Consider the following 23,480-nt stretch of genomic DNA (forward strand, 5'->3'; position numbering starts at 1 on the left):
ATTAGATTTTGTTATTATAGCCAATGTTTGGGAATCCTATTTCCAAAAGATGTATGAAAAATGTCCCCAGGGGACTGATCAACAAACAATATTGGATTTGCCAGATTGGCCTCCAGTTTCTGTTAAAGAAGTCACAGCTCTTATAAAACAATTAAAGAAAGGAAAAGCCCCTGGTATTGATAATATTCCATCTGAATTTCTAATGAATAACATTGAATGGTGGGCTCCACCTTTAGCCACACTTTTCACCTATATTGATTCATCAGGATGTATTCCAGAGGACTGGAGACTGGCAATCATCATACCATTCTACAAGAAAGGGAGAGATGGTCCAACGAATTACAGACCTATCAGTTTGCTTAGCATTATAGGCAAACTATATACTAGCCATTTACTGGACAAACTAAAATGCTGGACTGAACAAGAAGATATCTTTGTTTTGGAACAGGCGGGTTTTAGGGAGGGAGGAACTACATTGGGACATTATATATTGATGCAACATCTAATAGAGAAATTTGCGTCCAGTAAGTCAGCCTCATTGTACGCCGCCTTTCTTGATTTAAGGTCAGCTTTTGACCTTATATCAAGGGGCTTGTTGTGGGAAAAACTGAAAGCTATGAATATAGACCAGAGGCTATTATATCTTATATGCACCCTTTACTCCAACACATCCCTTAGAGTTAGATGTGACAGAGCTGGACAACTTTCTAATGTGGTAGCCACAGCTAGAGAAGTAAAACAAGGATGTGTTCTAGCACCAGTGTTGTTTAATTTATATATTAATAATCTGATTAGCAGCATAAGTTCTGTCAACACTCACCCCCCTATTTTAGCAAACAGGAAAATATCAGCTTTGCTATTTGCCGATGATACGGTTCTTTTATCCAGAACCCCAGTGGGTCTGAAAAGAGCACTCAAGGCATTCAGCTCCTACTGTGAAGAAACTCGACTAGAGATTAATTATAATAAAACTAAAATTCTATAATTCAGCAAAAACAGGAAAAAAGATTTTGGTATATCAATGGCCATAGGCTAGAACAAATCCTATTTTAAATATTTAGGGGTGATGATTCATTCCTTTGGGAGTAGAACTGCCCATCGTAATTATGCCACATCAACTGGCCAGAAAACTGCACAGGGCATTCTAAAATTTGCTCGTAACAAAGGAGGCATGTATATACCAGCAGCTTTATGGTTATTTTTGGCAAAAACATTGCCCCAATTAATGTATGGGACAAAACTTGGACCTTTCTCTTCCCATTTTGCTTCTCTAGAAAAAGTCCAGTCAAGATTCTTGAGAGCTTTATTCCAGGTTCCAAGATGTGTGTCTAATGACAATCTACATCTTGAGTCAGGGTTGGTTAAAGTGGAAGCTAGGGTAAGTCTAGCCTCTATTAACTTTTGGTTAAAATTAGTACACAACTCAAAGGGGTTTGACAGCTTTAGTCCTGCAAGATAATTTTCAATCCTCTTGGGAGACGGCCATCTACTCTAAACTACAGAATATAACTTCTCGTTAGAATTTGTTTTACAAAGGGGTTATGATCAAGCAAGATCAATGATCAAACAAAGATTGCTTGATATAGAGCACCAAAGGGATAGCAATACTACCCCAAATTTCCTGTCTCCAGAGAAGCTAAAACATGTGGTTGCTCCAGCACCCTACCTCTCCATTTTGGAGGTACCTAGTCAATGGAGGGCTTTCACCTTGGCAAAATGGCGAGCCCTACCATCTGCAGTTGTAGATGGGAGATTTAAAAAAACTCCCATGAAGGAGAGAACCTGTCCATGTGGCACTGATGAGGTGGAATCTATAGAACATGTACTGTTTTGTTGTTGTTTTTATTAGGAAGTTTGATCTAATGTAAGTTCCCCTCTGCTTAATAATTACCTATATTGTTCTGATGCAGATATTTTAAGGGAGCTTTTGATGGGTGCGAATCCACAGGTCACTATTAGCTGTGTTAAATTTTTCTCAGCAGCTTGTAGAATTCGGCGTGAAATTTTAGGTATAGATTCTAAATTTTAGAGCTATATAATAGATCCAGATTTTAAATGTTAAATTTTAGAGATATTCTTGTTATATTTAGATCAATTTTAAATTTTAAATCTCAGAGATATTCCTGTTTAGATCAATTTTATTCTTAAATGTTTTATTGAATAGCTTTTGCTTTTGATTTGTACTGGTCATTGGCTGAATAAATTGACAATCAATCACATCACATTGTATACTCAATAAACTTCAGTGCACAAATCCAAGTCCTCTATCGGTGTGATCGTTCATTTTTCTTAAAGATATAGTCCTTAAATCCTTTATGCAAAAAAGCATCACTCCAGTCACCAACCCGCTTACTCCTGATCATTGATAGCAGCCACACTGACTTTCTTTTGAAAGATGCAGGTGATGAAACCAGAGATAACCACCGTTCTTCTCTACCAGCAGTATACAGCTTCATAGGCAGGAAATTGCAGCAACATGTGCCCTAGGTTCTAGTGCATGTTTCCATTGTGAAATCTTCCTCTGAACGCAATTTAAACCCCAGGGGTACAAAAGAAGGATGAAAGCCCCCACTGACTGTGCCTCTTGGGAGATTCCACGGAGTGGAGATCCTCTGGAGCCTCTTGGGAACTCCATGAGAGCATGGGGAACTTCAAGGGGCAGCCCTGGACAGCTGCCTCACCAAGTCATGTAGAGGGCACCCAATTCGGCACCCCCAGAAGGCTGGAGCCCTAGACAAATGCCTAATTTGCTTAGTGGCAGGGCCAACCCTGTTGACAGCTTGTGAACAAGTGGGCAAGAGAAGGTATGCAGACTGGTAGCAGAGCAGGTGTGTGGGTAAGGTCAGTGGCAGTGGGCCCTGGCAACATGCTGATGCCCAGGAAAATAGCAAGGTAGCATTGTCTAGGAATGGCACACTCTCCTTGCCAGGGCTACCAGTCTTACATGAGAGCCACAGGATGGTTGTTCAGAAACCCACTGGGAGGGCAGCAGTGAAGCCCACCATGACAACAGTAACAAGGAGTTTGTTGCAACAGCAGCAACATGATTGGCACCCTTTAGAGCACTGATACAGCTGCTGTCAACAGCTGTCAGCAGTTTAGCCTGGCCACAGCAATGGGATGAGGAAACAATACTGCAAGTGCAGCCTAAGATTCCTTTAATGTCTCACAAGCCTGCTTTGGGGAGCTGATTGCATGTGCAGCCTCATAATAGGCTTAGGAGCAGGACAGTGAGGAGGTGGCTGGGCCCTTTCTCTCTGTCCAGACTGGAGAGAAGGAGGAGCCAGGTGCAGCAAATGCCTCCTGCTTTCTAGTTCAGAGGCTCTGTGAGTCCCCAAATGGGGCTGATAGGGGCATGATGGATGAGGGATGGAAGGATGAAGGTGAGAGAGCATCTGAGGGAATGGACATGTAAATCTAGAACCCTACAAACATGTATGTTTATTTTATTTATTTATTTATTTGGGATTTATATCCCGCCCTTCCCACAAGTGGCTCAGGGCGGCTTCCAGTGATAGATCCAACAAAATTACAGTATTTAAACATATAAAGGGATCAGCATTTAAAACAGATAAAAACAGATAAAAACAGATAAAACCATGGTTATCAATAAATATTAATAAATATTAATAAATATTTCAACTGTATATAAAAGAAATCCGGCAAGTTACATTGAAATTCTCAAGCTAGGTATAGGCTAGCCGGAAGAGGGTCGTCTTACAGGCCCTGCGGAACTGTACAAGGTCCCGCAGGGCCCTCACCTCTTCCGGCAGCTGATTCCACCATGTAGGGGCCATAACAGAGAAAGCCCTTTCTCTGGTGGATTTCAAACGGGCTTCCTTCGGCCCAGGGATAGTAAGGAGGTTTTGTGTTCCTGACCTCAGTACTCTCTGGGGAACGTGCGGGGAAAGATGGTCCTTCAGGTAGACAGGTAGACAGGTCCTGTAATATGTAGGGCTGTCAGTCTTCCCAGATTGATCTAAAATTGATCTAAATCTGGCAGTCTTCTTTCCCAGTTGTGCTTAGAAGTCTAACAGGAGAAATGGGGGGAGGAGGGAATTGCCATTGCCAGGGCAGTGACATCACTTCTGGTGTAACCTGGAAATGATGTCACCATGTATGGGCAATGCTAGGAAACTATAGAGTTTCAGGCAGATGCTAAAGTGTCACCCAAGTGGTGATACCACTTCCAGGTCATGCCAGAAGTGACCAACACATTATCAGTGATGTAACCTTGTCGCCTGAGAGATTCTCCCTATGCTGATAAGTCTCCCACTGGCAACCCTAGTAATATACACACAGCATCTTGCTAATAAGACCCAAACCACAAGAGATAAATGTGAAAGCTTCCACAAACTGTGTGACATACTGTTCACAATCCCCACAGTTAGTGTATCAGAGCCGAATGCCAGGATCAGAACCTCAGATGAACCTTTTAGGCCCCAATTATTACCTCCATACTGCAAAGACCAAAAGCAAAAATTACAAGTTTAGCTCTCCTACTGTCACATTTAGAATTAACTTGATGACATATTTGATTTTTTTGGTTCTCCATACCAGTGACAGACAACGTTGCAAAGTGGAGGTAGAGAAATGTAGAGGAAGAGTATGTCATTTTGACAAGACATATATTCTAAACAAGGTTGCAGAGGGGGAAGTGAAATGTGTGGTTGCACTTTTTGACAAGAGTTTATTATAACATCTGCTTGGCCCAGGCTTCAGCCAGCAAGCTATGAATAAAAGAAAAAGCTGCCTATTTTTCTCCCTCAGTGTTTCAATGACCCTCTGGGAGGATCATGCAAACAGCTGGTGGGAGAAGCGGCTAGAAGGAGCTGCCTGTATCACACAAGATGTGCTGATGTGGCAATGGGTTTAGAAGCTGATGTAGGGAATAAGGACCACAGAAGAGAAACTGCATGTTTTAAAAATAGTTTTGGAATAGGAATGTGGATCTGAGAACTCTGTTGTTTTGTACAGTCATAGATTCTGAAGCATTCCCACTGAAGATTAATCTAGGCCATAATTAACTTTACTTGCTTGTTGGCAAAATCTGTCCATTAGTATGTCATGAAGTGATAAGAATTCTGGCAGCTTACCCTATACACCTGAAAGGAAAACTGGGGATTTTTTCCTCTTATGTGCCATTGGAGGGTAACCATAAATTCACTTACAAATTACAGGCTTTTATTTTAAAACCCTTTCTGTATAATCTGTTCCAGGGCTTTTTTGGTAGTAAAAGCCCAGCAGGAACATATTTACATCTTAGGCCACACCCCATGATGTCACCACTGTTAGAAAAAGCCCAGCAGGAGTTCATTTGCATCTTAGGCCACACCCTCTGATGCCATGCCAGCCGGAACTGCGTTTCTATGCGTTCCTGCTCAAAAAAAGCCCTGATCTGTTCTTAGGGGGACTGTCTTATATTAAGGAACATCTTAGCTGATCCATATGGTACAGTTTTAAACAGGACAGGGTGGTTTTGATTGCTAATATCATAATATAACTGTTCTAATCTGAAATCTTATATTTTCCAGAGGTCTATTACATTTATACCAGGGGTGGCCAAACTTGCTTAACATAAGAGCCAGATAGAATAAACATCAGATGTTTGAAGGAAGGCAGGCAGGAAGGAAGGCAAATAGATGGGAGGAGAGAGGGAGAGGTGGAAAGAAAGCAACTTTAACTTTAAATACATTCTGCAAGCCACCTGTTTGTGAGAATGTAGAAGTGATTTAAAGAGAAAAATGCTTTCTCCAAGATGGCCAAGGGTGGTGGTGGGGGGCTTCAAGAGCCAAACAAGATGACATTTACATTAATAAAATCCAACAAATGCAGTTCGTATCTTTAAAAAAACCCCCAGGATAGAACAAAAAGCAGAGGAAGAGAGGAGTAAGAGGGCAGCTCTTTATGCACATGTGGGTTGGGCCATTCAGCCAGCTGGGAAACACGCCCGACATACGCTTTAGAGATATGCTACTGGGAGACACCTAGTAGCTATTTAATCTGATCCCAGTCCATCCTAAAATGAGGTAAGGGTGGCAGATGCATGCATGTGATTGTGCATGTTACATCTGGATTCGAGGCGTGGCTAGGTCGCGCCAATCTTTTGTGAGATTACACCCAAAGAGACAGACATTCCATTCATGGTGATACCACCTATACCAGGCATGTCCAACTTCGAACAGGTCATGATCTATTTTTTCTGGATGAAAGTGCTGGTGATCTACCACCATGAAAATTAAATTTCAAATTAGTTTCAAATTAGATTTTAACCCACCAAAGTTGGGTTTCACCCCCCCCCCCCATTTTCAATGCACCTTCTGTCATTTTCTGGTAAGCAAAATAAGCAAAAACAAAACAGAGAGACGCAGAGCCAGAAAGAACTGCGAACAGTTTTTCTTAAATTTTTATTGTTATAACTTTCTTTAACTCTCTTAATAACTTTCTTTAACTTTTATTGAGTAATTTGTGTTAAATGTAGGTCACGTATTGATCCAGGCTTCTCTTGCGCAATCTTTAAAACTTTGTCCTTGCTAATTAGTGAGATGTCTGAGCCTGCATTTCATCCACCAGCTTTTTGAAGTTGGGTGAATATTGCGTGAGTGCCAGTCTCAGGCAATCCTGGAGATGTTCATCTGTCATGTTGGAATGCCGTGTACTCTTTGTCATTTTCAGATGGGAAAACGCAGATTCACACAAATAAGTTAAACCGAAACAGGAGTGTACAGCTTCACTGCATCTTCTCAAGTTGGGAAATTTGTCTCTAGGCACTAGCTTCCAAAATGATTCTTGCTCAGCACGGGTCTTGAGAAAAATGTTATTTTTAAGGGTTACTATTTTGTTTTCAAAACATGCCTTGTTCAATGAGTAATTTTTACTGATAGCAGCTGCAGTTTCCTTAATGTCCATATCTGCTTTGAATAGGTATGACAAGTACTCCACAACTTTTTAAATTCTTTGGAAGTCACAGAATCTTTTTTCGAATTCCTGGATAACAGAGCAGATTTCTGTCACATACTTCTCGTTCTGAAAAACATCAAAAGTGTTGTTTGCAAGGTCAGTCATCATTAGCTCAAATTTGCTCTTGTTGGATGAAACTGTACTCATCATCTTGCCAATGCATTTGTTTTTTCCTTGTAGTTCAATGTTCATATCACTTAATTCACCTGTAAAGTCAGCGAGAAATGCCAGATCACATAACCACTCCTCATCTTCCAATTTTGCTTTGTCATCTTCCCTCTCCTTCAAAAACCTTCTTATTTTATTCAGCAAATCACAAAATCTTTGCAGAAATTTGTGCCTACTTAGCCACCTTATATCTGTGTGCAAAATGATTTCCGCTGCCCCTTCATCAAGAGTAAGATTGAAAAGCCGTCTTTAAAGTGATCTTCCACAAACTGAATTTACAATTTTGAAAGTGATGTCCATGACAGTCTTTGTATTGAGTCTCTTGCTTGCCAAAACTTACTGGTGAATGATGCAGTGGTAAAAAAGGAAATCTGGAAAGTCGTCATGCTGTCTACAGAGGCCTATGAAACTGTTAATCTCACCTGTCATTGCTCTTGCTCCATCAGTAGTGATGGAAACAAGTTTATGCAATGGAAGATTACACTTTGTCACAAAAGAATGGAAAGAGCTGAATATTTCCTGACCGGTAGTTCTCCCTTTTAAAGAAATCATTCCAAGTAGTTCTTCTTTAACACTGAAGTCTTCAAAAACCATCCGGATAAAGACTAGTAACTGGGCTATGTCTCTTATGTCTGTAGATTCATCCAGTTGGAGTGAGAAAGCAACACAAACTGAAACATCCTCCAACAATTGTTCAGTTGTGTCTGCTCACATCTTTTCTATTTGCCGCACGACAGTGTTTCTTGACAATTGTACATCTTGAACAGCAGCTATGATCTCTTTCTTATTCTTAGATCCTTCAAAAAGATTGTCTGCTGCTTCAAGAAAACAATCTTTTACAAATTCTCCTTCATTGAAAGGTTTGCATTTCTTTGCGATCAGGTTGCTGACCTTGAAGGATGCCATGGTTGCATTGACTGAATGTGACCTTGGCTTGGCCATCAACTGTTGCTGTGCAGCCAATTTAGATTTAAGCTCTTTGAGCTTCAATTTACGAATTTCACTTTTGGGTGGAAAATCAGCATCAAACTTATTGCTATGCAGAGCCTTATAATGACGCTTCAGATTACCCTTTTGGGGCAAGGATACAGCGGCGTTACAAAATAAACAACAACACTTGTCTTTCACCATGATGAAGAAGTAGTCCATTTCCCATTCATCATGAAAGTGGTAGGTTTAGCTCCTTTGGAACACTCATCTTCGTTATACTGGGGTGGCTGGGGTGCTAAGTTAACACTGCCTGAATCTGGTCCAAAACGGTCACTGTCCCAAAGTATTAAAGATCAACAGGAACTTAAGACCTCTGGATGATGCCAAAACTACACATGCAGTTCTAAAAGTAAAAATAAGAATTCATCATACTGGCACCAATAATCAAATACCACCACACCAAACAATCATCAAAAAACCCCCAAACACCTGTCCAGCAAACCTTGAGACCAAATGGGGCTGGTGATCTACCTCTGACCCCTCGTGATCTACCTGTTGGACATACCTGACCTATATACACTTAAGAGTGATGTAGTGCCCCCTAATGTCCAGGCATGCTGAGTCACTCACTCCAACAGTACTTTAGCTAAGTAGGACTGCTTGCTAAAATGCCTGCAGAATGTCAGCCTAGGAGAATCAATTCCATTGGGATCAACAGCATTTACGGTCCACAGATTTGTAGTGAATTTGAAGTTTGATAGGAACGAATTATAATGAGGGAACAATAATGGAAGAAAGGCCCAAACAAAAAACTCACAAAAGCTGATCTGCAGGGTGAAAAGTTCTGCTGTTTGGGCCAGAAAGAGTCTTTTCAGGTTCCTGTCCCATGAGGCTGCTATAGAAGAAGAAAACAGGAAACTCTATTTGTATAATTGTCTCAGTTTTCTAAGTCCCGGTCTTGTCTGTTTATAATCCACAAGACAAAAAAACCTTCTGTTACTCTCGATCTTTGTTTGAAATAGGGCTTTAAATATATATATATGTTGTCTTCATTGGGATTCTTTCTTTCCGCAAAACAAACATCACTTGCACAGCAGCTTCTTTCTACCCTAAAGAAAGCAGTTAAAAAGATGTGGAAAGATGGTGAAGATAAAGTGTATTTGTGTTTTTAAAAGGGAAATGTGTAATGAACAGACTTGGGAACATGCCTCATGAAATGAAATAAATGAGATATGACGGAAGCAGCATAGCATCTCTTGGCTGTTAAAGTTGCCTTTTAACTCACTGCAATGGCCTTTTTTAGCTCTCTTCTGAAGCTTCAGCCTCCCCCTCCTGCATATTTTTTCCATCCTGAGACCCATTCCCCACTAGGCTTATTCTGGCATTGGAGCTTTTTCCCCCTGATGCTTCCGTCGGATTTCACACAAGCTGCCATGGGGCTGTGACTTGCCCTGCCTCTTTCCTGTGGCAAGCAGAAACTGATTTTCAGAGGATCTTGCTTGCCATGGGAAAGAGGCAGGGCAAGTTGCAGCCCTGCGGCAGCTTGTACAAAATTGGACGGAAGTGTCAGAGGAAAAAGAGCTCTGGCGCAGGAACAAGCCTAGTGAGGAATTGGACTGAGAATAGTTCCAAGGGGTTCTATTTGGGGATACACACTGCATTTTTTTGTAGCAGGAACTCCTTTGCATATTAGGGCACATACCCCTGATGTAGCCAATCCTTCAAGAGCTTACAGGGGTCTTAGTACAGGCCCTGCTATGAGCTCCAGGAGGATTGGCTGCACCAGGGGTCTGTGGCCTAATATGCAAAGGAGTTCCTGTTACATAAAAAGCCCTGCATGTTGCCTGGGATACATGTGAGTTTCTGTAACAAGTCCAATAGCACACCCCCAGGACTGTTTCAGGCTTGAGAAATGGTGCACCATTCTGCATATGCACCATGATTCTTTTCCTAATTGGGCACCACATGTGTAGGAATCGAGGAGGAGAAGTAGCAGCTCATGTTTGAGTAAGTTACCACTTCCTTGACTAGAGTTGCTGAAACAGAAATGACTCTCCATGCAGATCGTGCATAAGACATAGCAACTTAGGGGGGCTTTAATTTCTGTATTTTCCCCAGCAGCTCTCAAAGTTTTACCTTTTTATGTTGAAAATGTTGTCTCCCAAGTGCTTCTTCAATCCAGATATCCCCCTGGAAAGTGCATTTTTCTGAAAAGAGACTACTGAACTTAGATACATCTGCATGAACAATGTAGTTAAAACCAAAGGCAACTATGGAACTCTAACTTGGCCAATAAATTATGAAGTCTAGATGGAATAGTTAGATCCTAATATTAGTCTCCTTCTGCACTGTTCAGATATGATGCCGTGAGTCAGCACATAGGATTAAACTGTGTGAGTGACTAATGCAAGAAACACACTCCCTAATTCAGCTGCAGTTTATGGAACTGGAGTTGCAATTTATAGCTCACCCCAAAGCCAATCACATCAACCTTCATAGAGGAAAGAGTAGCTTAGCTGTTCAAGATGGGAGGAAAGCTTAGAGGATGCTGCCTTCATGCTATGTTTGTGTGCTTCCTGGAAGCAGCACTTTTTTGGTAGCAAGAACGCCTTTGCATATTAGGTCACATACCCCTGATGTAGCCAATCCTCCTGGAGCTTAAAGTAGATCCTGTACTAAGAGCCCTGTAAGCTCTTGGAGGATTGGCTACATCAGGGGGTGTGGCCTAATATGCAAAGGAGTTCCTGCTACAAAAAAGCCCTGCCTGGAAGCATCTGACTCGCCTCTAGTAGGATGCTGAACTAGATGGACTCTTGCTTGGACCCAAAAGAGCTTTTTTCCCCTTTCTTTTTGCAGGTATAATCCCTTACACATAAAATACATCATTATGGGACTTGCTCACAGGGGTCAGTCTGCATCAGGTAATGTATGAGCCGTCTCTCAAACCACTTGTGATGGTTGAAGCTCATTTAGAACGCAGAAGCCATCGAATTTATGGCTGGACTACATATAGAGCATTTGAGGCAGCAGGGGGCAGCAAGAGACAACAAAGGGGATCAAGAACACCTATATTGTGATTTGGGATAATGAAAACTCAGGAGCCGTGAGCCAGCCAAGAGCAAAGCACACACAGACTCATCAAAATCAGTGTTTAAGTTAAGCTTAGTTCTGTGTTAGATGCTACCCAGCAATTTTAACTACTGCATTTAGCTAAAAGGAAGACTCCCCCCCTTCAAAAAAAGAGGTGGCTGTCTTGTATTTGCATACAAGTTATAAATATGTACAAATATGTCTTTATGTGTGTAGGATTTTCACACTATGAAATGTCTCATTAAGCCTAGTTGAAACAGAATAATGAACTGTGTAGCACTAAACAATCATAGAATCAGATGTGACTACATGTCATAATCAGTGTTCCCTCTAAGCTGAGTTAGCATGAGCTAGCTCACAGATTCTTAGCCTCCAGCTCACACATTTATTTTTGACAGCTCAGGAATGATGGCCCCAGAGCATAATAATTTCTGCAGTAGCTCACAACTTTAATGCCAGTAGTTCACAAAGTAGAATTTTTGCTCACAAGACTCTGCAGCTTAGAGGTAACATTGGTCATAATTCAGAAGAATGGGCTCATGGCAGATTACAATCAAGTTAAAACATCAGATTTTGTGGCGCTGCCCACTCCCTCCCCAAATTACAGAAGATTACCTCAGGATCGATGAGATCAGGGACTCCTCCTCTAGCCTATCCACTCAGTACTTGAGATATTTAATGGCCTGGGAGCAAAGTAGCAAACAGTTCCCTTCTGTTTTGTCTCAGATGTTATTTGGTTGGTGCCCTCATTTGGAAACTCGCTTTATTGCAATCTGTCTGGAAGTGAAGTATTAGACAGGGACTCCACCTGGGAAGTGTTGGTGTGCACTACTGCGGCTTTTCCCCATAAACTGGTGAGAACATTTCAGTACTGAAGCAGATAAGGAAGACAGTAAGAGGAAATTCTCTGTCCACGCACAACCAAGCTATGGAAATTCTCAGTCCAAGCACAACCAAGTTACTGTGCTCTATTATTAGAAGTGTGTGAATTGAGAGAGTCAATCTGCATAAAATCTTCCTCCCTTTATAGCCACTGGACCAAGTTTCAAGTGTGAAAGTATCACCATGCGCTATTAATTTGTTGACCTCTCTTCTGAGACTGCAAACAGTGTCGACAGCTGGGTGATTTATAATGGTGATTTCTTTTGCGATGAAGCCATTTCTGTGTGGTTTAATGGACTGTGGTCACCACTTCTCAGCTTCCCCATCCCATCCTGGAATACATACTAATACATTTCACTGAACAGAGTCTATATTGGCTATTTTGGCTATTGGTAATGCAGCAGAAGTATGCTGTTGTCATATAGTCTGAAAACAAGCATAGCTAATTTTAATGGAAATGTAACCACTCAGCATTAATTTGAGGATGGAAAAGAGTTCTGATTTTTGGTCCCAAAGATAAGATGCAAAATGTAATTTTTGTTGTGTTTTTAGATAGTGAGGCTTTTGAGCACAGAGGAAGATTCTGACAGAATTTCGGTAAGCTGCTCTGTATCCACAAGAAAGACTGGGATATAATAAATAATCCTTTTGTGAGGACGTGTTTGTCTATAACGTACCTGTCATTGGCTGGGCTATTACCAGGCCTCATTTTGGTCAGGAGCTCACAGGAGTGGAGCTGCGGAACCTCTAAATTTTATTGTGCTCTTTCTTTATTACCCTCCCCTCAAAAAATACTTGCTTCTGGGCTTCATTGTTCTCACCTCCCTGTGAGAATTTTGCTGAACTCTAAGATTTGACAAACTTTCTAATATTTTTCAACACAAAAAATGAGAAAATAACCAAATGATATAAAGCAGACAGATGGAAATTTTCCATCATGCTATTGCAGCCACATAGGAGAAAGTAATTTTAGAATAATGATGGAAGTAAGGTTTTATTATGACAATTATAATTCAAAAAGCATTTTAAGGTTTGGTGCCAGTTTGGTGTAGTGGTTAAGTGTGCGGACTCTTATCTGGGAGAACCGGATTTGATTCCCCACTCCTCCATTTGCAGCTGCCGGAATGGCCTTGGGTTAGCCATAGCTCTCGCAGAGGTTGTCCTTGAAAGGGCAGCTGCTGTGAGAGCTCTCTCAGCCCCACCTACCTCACAGGGTGTCTGTTGTGTGTGGGGGGGGAGGTAAAGATGATCGTGAGCTGCTCTGAGATTCAGAGTGGAGGGCGGGATATAAATCCAATATCATCATCATCATCAAGGTAGATGCTGAGCTGACATAATTTAATATACCTTCTGGTGATGTCAGGGGTGTGTGGCATATGCAAATGAGTTACGCAAATATGTTGTGCTATTGAGCTCCAGAACCTCTTTTTCTACAAAATGACCCCTGTCTACTGTAATAGGCTTGACACCAGTTCTAAAGACCAGCTGAGCAACAAGAACTCCTAACAAACCGGTTCTAAAATCTATGGGCCACAAGCCAACATTCAGTTCCTCCTGCTTAAACTATTGGGATCATGGCTTTAAGGCATTTCCATTTGGTTGGTTTCCCTCATCTCAATATTTATCCCAGCTATTTCATATAATGACTTCATGTCCTCACTTCTTTTATGTTAACAAATTTTTAAAGGCTTTCACTTTTAAGCAACCACACCACACAGCAGATCATTGCCATGTATATACCGCATGCTACTCAGACTTCTCTCAGGGGATGCGTAGATAAGCCTTGAAGTTCAAACTCCATCAATGGGAGCTTTGATACTATATGCTACTGTGCATTTGGATTAATTAGGTCTGAGGGTTATGTCTCAAGTTACTTTGCGGGTAATGCTGGAAAATGTACAGGGCGGGTTTCTTTTTAAATGAAACAAAGCTCCCTACAAATGTACGACGTTTTGAAGTTTATCTGAAGGTAATTGCTAACAAGGGGAAGGAAAATAAAGACATGCGGTCCAAGCAAAGGAAGTATATATATTCACATGCAGAAAGTCTTTTCCTGATTATAGTTGGCATAGATGCAGAATGTCAGGGTGCTTCTATGGGCTCCACTGAATTAGCCAGATACATCTCTTGATAAAAACGGAGATGTTTTCCTATCTGAGGCCACCAGAAATAGTGTATGATAGTTATGTATGACTGGAGAGGGAAAGTGATATTGTCATCGGGCCCCTTTTCCCCAGATGTCATCTAGAGCTCTGTAGCAGGAACTCCTTTGCATATTAGGCCACACACTCTCTGACTTAGCCAATCCTCCTGGCCCTGTACTAAGAGCCCTATAAGGTCTTGGAGGGTTGGCTATATCAGGGGTGTGTGGCCTAATATGCGAAAGAGTTCCTGCTAGAAAAAAAGCCCAGATGTCACCCATTCAGAAATAGATGACCCCATTCATCAAAGGAGCACATGTGGTTTGGAACCTTTCCAACATTTTGTGATTATCCTTTCCCATTGCAGCCATTTTATGGTAGTGCCCACTTAGGGTTGCCAAGTCCAATTCAAGAAATATCTGGGGACTTTGGGCGTGGAGCCAGGAGACTTTAGGGGATGGAGCCAGGAGACATTGGGGTGGAGCCAGGAGCAAGGTTGTGACAAGCATAATTGATCTTCAAAGGGAGTTCTGGCCATCGCATTTAAGGGGACTGCATATCTTTTAAATGCCTTCCCTCCTTTGGAAATAACGAATGATAGGGGCACTTTCTTTTGGGGCTCATAGAATTGGACCCCCTGGTCCAATCCTTTTGAAAAGTGGGAGGGGGGGTTGAGGAGAGGCATTGGATGATATGCTGAAAATGAGGTGCTTCTACCTCAAAAAACAGTCCCCCCAGAGCCCCAGATATCCAAAGATCAATTCTTCATTATACCCTATGGGAGTCGGTCTGCATAGGGAATAATGGAGTGCCCAGAAGATATCCCCCCCGCTGCTTTCTGATGACCCTGAAGCGGGGGGAGGGCCTCCAAACTGGGGTGTCCCCTGCCTCCATCTGGGGATTGGAGCAGGGTAAAGGAACAAAAACCTCCACAAGAAGCAGCCTCAACAGTAAAGAAATGTAAGTGTAATTTACAAAAATCCTTATAACAAAGATAAACATGTCAAAAGTGAAATAAATCACATTTTAAAGTGACAGAACACTGACCACGCCCGTATCCATAGTACTTAAGTCTTTAAACATGAAATTTCTTGAACTGAAGATCTGGGCTGTGGTGAAAAAGGTCGATATTCAAATAAAGTACAATGCTCCAATCTTTTTTGGTGAACAGATGAATAGAATGATGTAATGCAGCAAGGCATCAGTACATGACAGAGTTGCGCTATTCTCTCTGTTTCACATAGTGCTTCAACGTGTTCTCTGGGGCTGTTCCCATCACATCCTAGCTAGCTTTTGCCCAGCTGCTTCTTCCTGGCTTCTGCTTTGGACAGGAGAGAACCAAGCTGGAGACTGGCAAACCTACATCCACTACCCTTTCTAAAAATTCCAAAAGTGTCCACACAGGCTCAACAAGTCTGGCATCCCACTTTCTCAGCATGGTCCACCTCAAAAGATTATAGTGAGGGATAAAATTGGAAAAGGGGGAGGGAGATATTCTACCCTGCATTCCTTGGAGGAAAAGTAGGAGACAGATAGATTTGGTATTCAAGTATGTGAATTTATACTAGAGCTTTCCTATCTATTCTATAATGCGTGTTCCTTCCTTCCTATCCCTTTTCCTCCCTTTCTCTAGCTATCTGTTATGAAATAAAGAAGATATTCTCAATTAGAACTGAATGAGTGGAAGGCATAGAGATGGACCTGGAGAGCCAATACATATAGATTGTCCCCTAAGTATAATAGTTTATGTGAGTGTCCTGTTTAGGGCTGCCAATCCCCAGGCGGGGGCAGGAGATCCCCTGGTTTGGAGGCCCTCCCCCTGCTGCAGAGTCATCAGAATGTGGGGGGAGCAGGGATGGAAATGTCTGCTGGGGACTCCATTATGCCCTATGGAGACATTTACCATAGGGTATAACAGAGAATTGATCCAAGGGGCTATATTTTGAGTTTGAGGTGCCAAATTTGCAGCATAGCATCTGAAGCCTCTCCTCAAAACACCCTCCAAGTTTCAAAAAGATTGGACCAGGTGGTCAAATTCTATGAGCCCCCAATGAAGGTGCCCCTATCCTTCTTTATTTCCAATGGAGGGAAGGCATTTAAAAGGTGTGTGGTCCCTTTAAATGTGATGGCCAGAACTCCCTTTGTCACAGTGATCAGAGGATAAGCCCACAACACTATTCCTTGTCCTTCTGATAAGCTCAAGACGGCTTCCAAGACAACATATGCATTAAAAAAACCCCTAAAATTCATTTAATCATAAACCAGTAAAAGACATTCAGTCTCTTTAATATCTGGCAGTAACAAATTAAATAGTTATCAACCTAATGATTGACAGTATCTCAGATTGACAAGTTTTTTAGTCTAGTGGTCATCAGCTGAAGTTGCTCAGAAATAATCAGGTTCTACTAGCTTTCTGGAAAGCTCAGGAACTGATACGTAGCATCAGAGAGCTGGTTTTGGCCTAGGTATTTGCTTTATCTAATTGGTTATTTCCATGGGTGGAATTCTAGCAGGAGCTCCATTGCATATCTGGCCATACACCCTTGATGTAGCCAATCCTCCAAGAGCTTACAAGGCTCTTTTTTGTAAGCTCTTGGAGGATTGGCTACATCAGGGGCGTGTGGCCTAATATGCAAAGGAGCTCCCGCTAGAATTCCACCCATGGATTTCTCTCTCTCCCCCCCCCCACCCCCCCATCAGTTAGTTCTTTATGTTCTGGGTGGTTTTAATTCTCTCTCTTTGTAAAATCAGTTTTGTTGGGGCCTTGTAGAAATAGTGGGTTATACATATTTAAATTAAAATAGTGGTAGAGCTTTCTACATTCATGACATTTTGTTTGAAAAAAAGCTTGACGTTAATTTTACATTTCCTTGCCTCGGTATAATCCTGTTCTTTAAATTGGTTTTCTCCTGTCTCCGAGCACTTCTCTCTTAAGGTTGCTTTGAGCACCTGTTTATTAAACATGTGACTGGTTTAGACAATCAAACCAGAGCGGCGCTCTCACAGCTCTGCTTTGTTCACTTTATCAAAACTAAGCCATTGACGTTTTAATGAACAGTTCTTGAAAAGGCCTCTACTTTCATGAATTTGGGGTAGTGCGTCATCAGCAAGGTTTAGGCTTGCCAATCCCCAGGTCCCAGTGGGGGTTCTCCCGCTTTCCCAGGCTCCTTCCCACCCCCAGTCAGCTGGCCAGTGGGGGGAAGCCCCGCCCCCACAGCTACCATGTGACTTTCCACCTCCGGAAGCTTCAGTCTCTGATTGAAAGGCTTCCTCTTGGGATGGTGTGTCTGTGTTACTTCGAAGAAGTTGGCAGCAACTCATGAGTAGAGAGGCCAATCCCTTGCTTCAGAGTCTCCAGAAACGGGGGTGGGGGAGGGAAATGTCTGCTGGGCACGTCATTATTCCCTATGTGGAGATCGATTCTCATAGGTATAATGGGAAATTGATCTGGAGGTATGGGGGGCTCTGGGGGGGGCTGTTGTTTGAGGTAGAGGCACCAAATTTTCAGTATAGCATCTAGTGCCTTTCCCTAAAATACCCCAGCCCAAGTTTCAAAAAGATTGGATCAGAGGGTCCAATTCTATGAGTCCCAAAAGAAAATGCCCCTATCCTTCATTATTTCCTATGGAAGGAAGGCATTTAAAAAGGTGTGCTGTCCCTTTAAATGTGATTGCTAGAACTTCCTTTGGAGTTCTATTGTGCTTGTCACCCCTTGCTCCTGGCTCCACCCCCAATGTCTCCTGGCTCCACCCCCAAAGTCCCCGGATATTTCTTGAATTGGACTTGGCAACCCTAGCAAGGTTTGCATGTTGGCTAGAGGGGAAAAGACTAGGTGAATAACTTTATTTGGACTTTAAAAGAACCAGGAAAGACAAAACAGCCCTCTGGAAAATGGCCAGTTCACATCAGTGGGATGGATCTAGTGGGTCTGGGAACTGAATGTCTATCCAGGACAATCCAGACAAAGTCCTCACAGGGTAACTTGAAAAGGCCCTCAGCATGCAGGAAGAAGAAACCATATTGTGACTCCTTTCTACACTAGCATCAGCCTTTAAAAACTGATCTAATATCGGAATAGGAAAGAGATGTAGAATGGGACTCTCCCGGAAGTCTGGGGCTTCTCACTTTGCTCTAGAAGCTCAAAAGGGATGGTTGTAATGATTATGTGGCCCTGGGCAAAAATCCAGGATGTAGGCCCCAGAATCACTGTCAATTAGGGTTGCCAATCCCAGGTGGGGGCAGGGGATCCCGCAATTTGGAGGCCCTCCCCCTGCTTCAGGGTCATCAGAAAGTGGAGGGGGGAGGGAAATGTCTGCTGGACACTCCGTTGTTCCCTATGGAGACAGATTCCCATAGGGTATAATGGAGAATAGATCTGCAGCCATTGTTTCTAAATGTTTTTTCATCATAAGTCAGTTTGTGAGATATTTTGGAGGGTAATTCCATCTGCACTGCCCCATTCTTCTTTTTCTTCCACTTCTCTGTTTTCATCCCTAAGTATTCCATTTAAAGGTACCGACACTGAGACAATCTAACACGGGGTCCCCAACTCCCGATTTGTGGGCCAGTACCAGTCCATTGTCTGTTAGCAACCGGGCCGTGAGTTATATAATTATTTCATCATATATTACAATGTAATAATAATAATAAGACGACATTGGATTTATATCCTACCCTCCACTTTGAATCTCAGAGTCTCAAAGCGGCTCACAATCTCCTTTATCTTCCTTTCCCACAACAGACGCCCTGTGACGTGGGTGGGGCTGATTGAGCTCTTCCCAGAAGCTGCCCTTTCAAGGATAACTGCAAGAGCGATGGCTGACCCAAGGCCATTCCAGCAGCTGCAAGTGGAGGAGTGGGAGATCAAACCTGGTTCTCCTAGATAAGAGTCCGCATACAACCGCCACACCAAAATAAGCCATCAACTCCCACCCCACCCCTGGTCCATGGAAAAATTGTCTTCCACAAAACTGGTCCCTGATGCCAAAAGGGTCGGGGACTGCTGATCTAACAGTAACTCCAATTAATATATTCTGTGTATTCTAATATACAAAGCAAAGTTCCTTACCAGTTTTCCAACTGAAATAAAGTTGCATAATCCTTCTCCTAGATGCTCAGTAGCCTGGAATATTACCAGGGTGTAAGTTAAAACCCCAGAAAAGCAGTAGTAGAACTTCTTCTGTGAAGCTTAGGCATGCCTGTTTAAACTTCTTTGAAGAAGAACACTTTGTTTGGAATCGGAACAGGGCTTTCAGTAAATTTTGAAGATATTATCCATGCAGATACAAAACAGATGACGTTCTTGTCTGCTCCATTACCACCTACTTGCAGGCTAACCTGTTATGTCAAGAAGATGTAAAGGGGCCAAATAAAACAAGATCAAAGAGAAGCCAAATGGAAGTCAGCATCAGCACATTTCAACTCAAGGCTGTCCAACTCTGAAGTTGTTTAAGTTATTTTATACATACAAAGAACACTTGATGGATTCTGGCACTAATAAGATCTTTGGTGGCTGAAATAAATGGCTGCAGTTTTATTCAAGCCCATTTATCAGTTATATACTTTTACCCCAGTCAAGCAAGGAAAACTGCCGCATGGAAACTGGCTTCCATTCATAGATTGCTGGATAAGGTCTTCAGTACAGACTGCGTGGACAGATGCAACTGCATCAGGCCTTGAATTCAGCAGGAGCTCACAGGAGTACAGCTCCTGAACCTTTCTGATGGTTCCCCCTCCTCCTCCGCACCTACCTTGTCCATTGAATAGTAGGTGCAGTTGCATAATAATCCCTGGATTAGGAGAGTGGGCACCCACCCAGCCACCAGGAGCTTTGCCATGTCCCCAGAAGCCCTCATTAATCCCTGGAGAAGCCCACACCACCCTTTCTCCACTTCTTATGTGATTTTGGGTGGTGGGTGGCTTGCTGGCTTTTTGACTGGGAGGGGGTAGCCCAAAAGAGCCCCAGGTGAGCAAGGCCTGCTTGGGTTGGCTGGATCTCTAGCCAGCCCAAGCACGCCTTGCTCGCCCAGGGCTCTCCTTTCTTGCATTGGGTTGCTTTTGGCTGGTTGGGGGGTGGTGGTGGTGGCATATGGTAATTAGTTATGCTAATGAGCTCCACCACCTATTTTTCTACAAAATGTCCCCTGATCTGCATCATGATTTGCAAGGAGTAGGCTAGGTGATCACCCTCCACAATGCATGGCTTGGACAGAGATGACCGTTACTGTCTATCATCCAATACAGACAAGAATGGGCTTATTCATCTGCTGCCTCAGGAGACAGCTAGTTGCATGTACCACTTTGGCTAAGTTCACACATGCCACTTAAAGTTCTTTATATCAGCCACTGACTGTACCACAGTTTGGGTGTCATTTGTGAGAACCGAAACGCCATGCTAAATGAATGCAATTTCCAAAGTTATGGATTGCTGTGCAGGAACACAGAATTACAGTCATATTTGAACTTTTCCCATGCTTTACTATGCATCTGTGATTAAGGATATAAAGTCACATGCATAAATGTCTTTTGTTGAACATATTGTTTGTATCTGAATAAAATCCTTTGCTGTCAAGCAGCTTTGATTGTTATGGGTACAAAATTGATTTTCCAATAGGGTGGGCATTAATCTCAAGGGTTTTGGAAACTTTGACAAGGTATTCTTACATACCTTACACTTGTGCAGGGTTTTTTTTTTGTAGACTTCCTGGAAGGCAAACAGAAGGGGGGAAATATGAAAACATATAGTTAGTGGAAGAAAGTTTAATTTAGAATGATATGGAGGTAATTAGGTTAATATTGTTATTAAGGTGATTAGGATAAAATGAAATAGGGGGAATTGAATGGTAATTAACGGGTGATATAAGATAATAAGATTCAGAACAGAAAATGAGTCTTGGTTAGTATAGGTGTCTCAAGTGTATGTGGATTAATTGAAGAATGTTTTCTATTGTAAAATGCGGATGAATGTTGTAGTAGATTGATGGGAAAGGGTGGTTAATAATTAGTGTTAATGTTTGCTGTAGAATTCAATTCAATAAAAATGTCAGTGTAAAAAAGGAAAGAAAAAGCCCAGCAGGAACTCATTTTGCATATTAGGCCACACCCTCTGACACCAAGCCAGCTGGAACTGCATTCCTTACGTTCCTGCTTAAAAGAAGCCCTGCAGTTGTGAGAAGAGAAAGGGAAACCAAACGCATGTAACAATTTAATGGGGGTGGAAGGAGAAAGAGGGAGAAAAGTTGCGGTGGAGAATGCCAATTTATTGGGGTCCTGTATGGTTTTCAAGACAAGAGAGGAACAGAGGTGGTTTGTCATTGCTAGCCTCTGTGCAGCAGCCCTGGACTTCCTTGGTGGTCTGCCATCTAAGTACTAACCCAGGCTCACCCAGTTTAGCTTCTGAGATGTGGCTAGGGTTGCCAATCCCCAGGTGGGGGCAGGGGATCCCCCAGTTTGGAGGCCCTCTCCCCGCTTCAGGGTCGTCAGAAAGCGGGGGAGGGGAGGGAGATGTCTGCTGGGAACTCTATTATTCCCTATGGATATTTATTCCCATAGAAAATAATGGAGAATTGATCCGCGGGTATCTGGGGCTCTGGGGGGGAGCTGTTTTTTAAGGTAGAGGCACCAAATTTTCAGCACAGCATCTAGTGCCTCTCCCCAAAATATCCTCCAAGTTTCAAAACGATTGGACCAGGAGGTCCAATTCTATGAGCCCCAAAAGAAGGTGCCCCTATCCTTCATTATTTCCTATGAAAGGAAGGCATTGAAAAGGTGTGCGGTCCCTTTAAATGAGATGGCCAGAACTCCCTTTGGAGTTCAATTATGCGTGCCACAGCCTTGATCTTGAATCCACCCCTAATGTCTCCTGGCTCTACCCCAAAGTCTCCTGGCTCCACCCCCAAAGTCCCCAGATATTTCTTAAATTGGACTTGGCAACCCTAGATGTGGCAAGGTCTGTATGCACAACCAAATACCTCAAAGGATGGAGGTACTCTTGTAGAGGGAGAAACAGACTTTTAAGCCATATAGGGTCAAAGGCTTCCTATCTGGATGATGTGTACCCTAAAAATATGCAACTCAAAGAAAGCAAAAAAGACACAAGTTATATCTCTGTAGAACTGGGAGGAGGATTCCTGGGCTCTCAGTGTTTCTGGGACACAAGAAGGTTCAGTATAAATTGAAATGTTGAGGAGAGGACATTTCAGTTGATCATTAATAGGGCTTACAAAGAAACATTTAACTATCCAAAACCATTCATATTCTGGGGGCTAATTTCAACATCATTTTCAAATAAATTTGTTTTATAGAGCAACTAACAACGGTAGAGAAAAATAATAATATAGAAACGCATGCATGTTCTTTGGTGTACAAAATACAAAAATTTAGTTGTGGAAACACGTGTCTTCATAGAGCACATATAAAATGTCAGCAAAGATAATAGTTTCAGGTTTGTTTTTAAGTATTCACAATGAAGTCAGGAAAAGAGAGTGAAGAACCAGCAGAGGGCACTGCTACTACAAATGTCTTCCCAAACCTCTCAAGCAATTGGTGTTGGGGGTGGTGGGGGGGGGGGAGAGGAATGGCAATATATTTCTGCATTTTCCTAAGAAGATGCGTTTTACACCTACAGCTGACTCATTCTAGAAGAGACATTTTACATAAGTCCTACAACTGAATCAGTCTATAAGGTGGCTGATCTAATTGCGCTGAAGCCCACATAAAAGACACTGAAGCTCTATTTCAGTCAGTTAAGTAAATCCTCACCCAGTGCTTGACATCATCAATTTATTCAGCTTCTATGACCAGAGATCACAAGCATAGTTAAAATCAGAAACACAGATATACAGCCACCAAATAATGATACACGAAAATGCAAAGTTTGTAAAACTAGAATGTAGATAAAAGATCATTGAACTTTGCAAAATTGATAAATAGTAAAACCTTCTTGGTTAAAATCAGGATATTTTGATAAACCGTTTACAGACTTTAGGGACCTCATTGTGGAAAATAAGACAGGATTCTCCATCTATTCCTCATCAGTAACCATCTGCAGACTTCAGTTCCCCTCCAACAATCTGTTTATGGAGATTTTTGAATCTGGGGTTGTTTTCCTCCTAAGAATAACCAGCCTCCTTTAGAACACAATGTTTGACTAATAAATGCATTCTGGAAATGTAATTTCAGTGGTTGCATGCAGACAGAAAAGCATTTTAAGATAAAAGTGAGGCCAGCAGCTCTTAACGCATTTCTTAGAATGTGTTTTATATTGCAGATTTCTCAGAAGCTTGCATGTATACATGAATTTACTCAGCG

This window comes from Heteronotia binoei, chromosome 9 (assembly GCF_032191835.1).
Source record: "Heteronotia binoei isolate CCM8104 ecotype False Entrance Well chromosome 9, APGP_CSIRO_Hbin_v1, whole genome shotgun sequence".
Taxonomy (NCBI): Eukaryota; Metazoa; Chordata; class Lepidosauria; order Squamata; family Gekkonidae; genus Heteronotia; species Heteronotia binoei.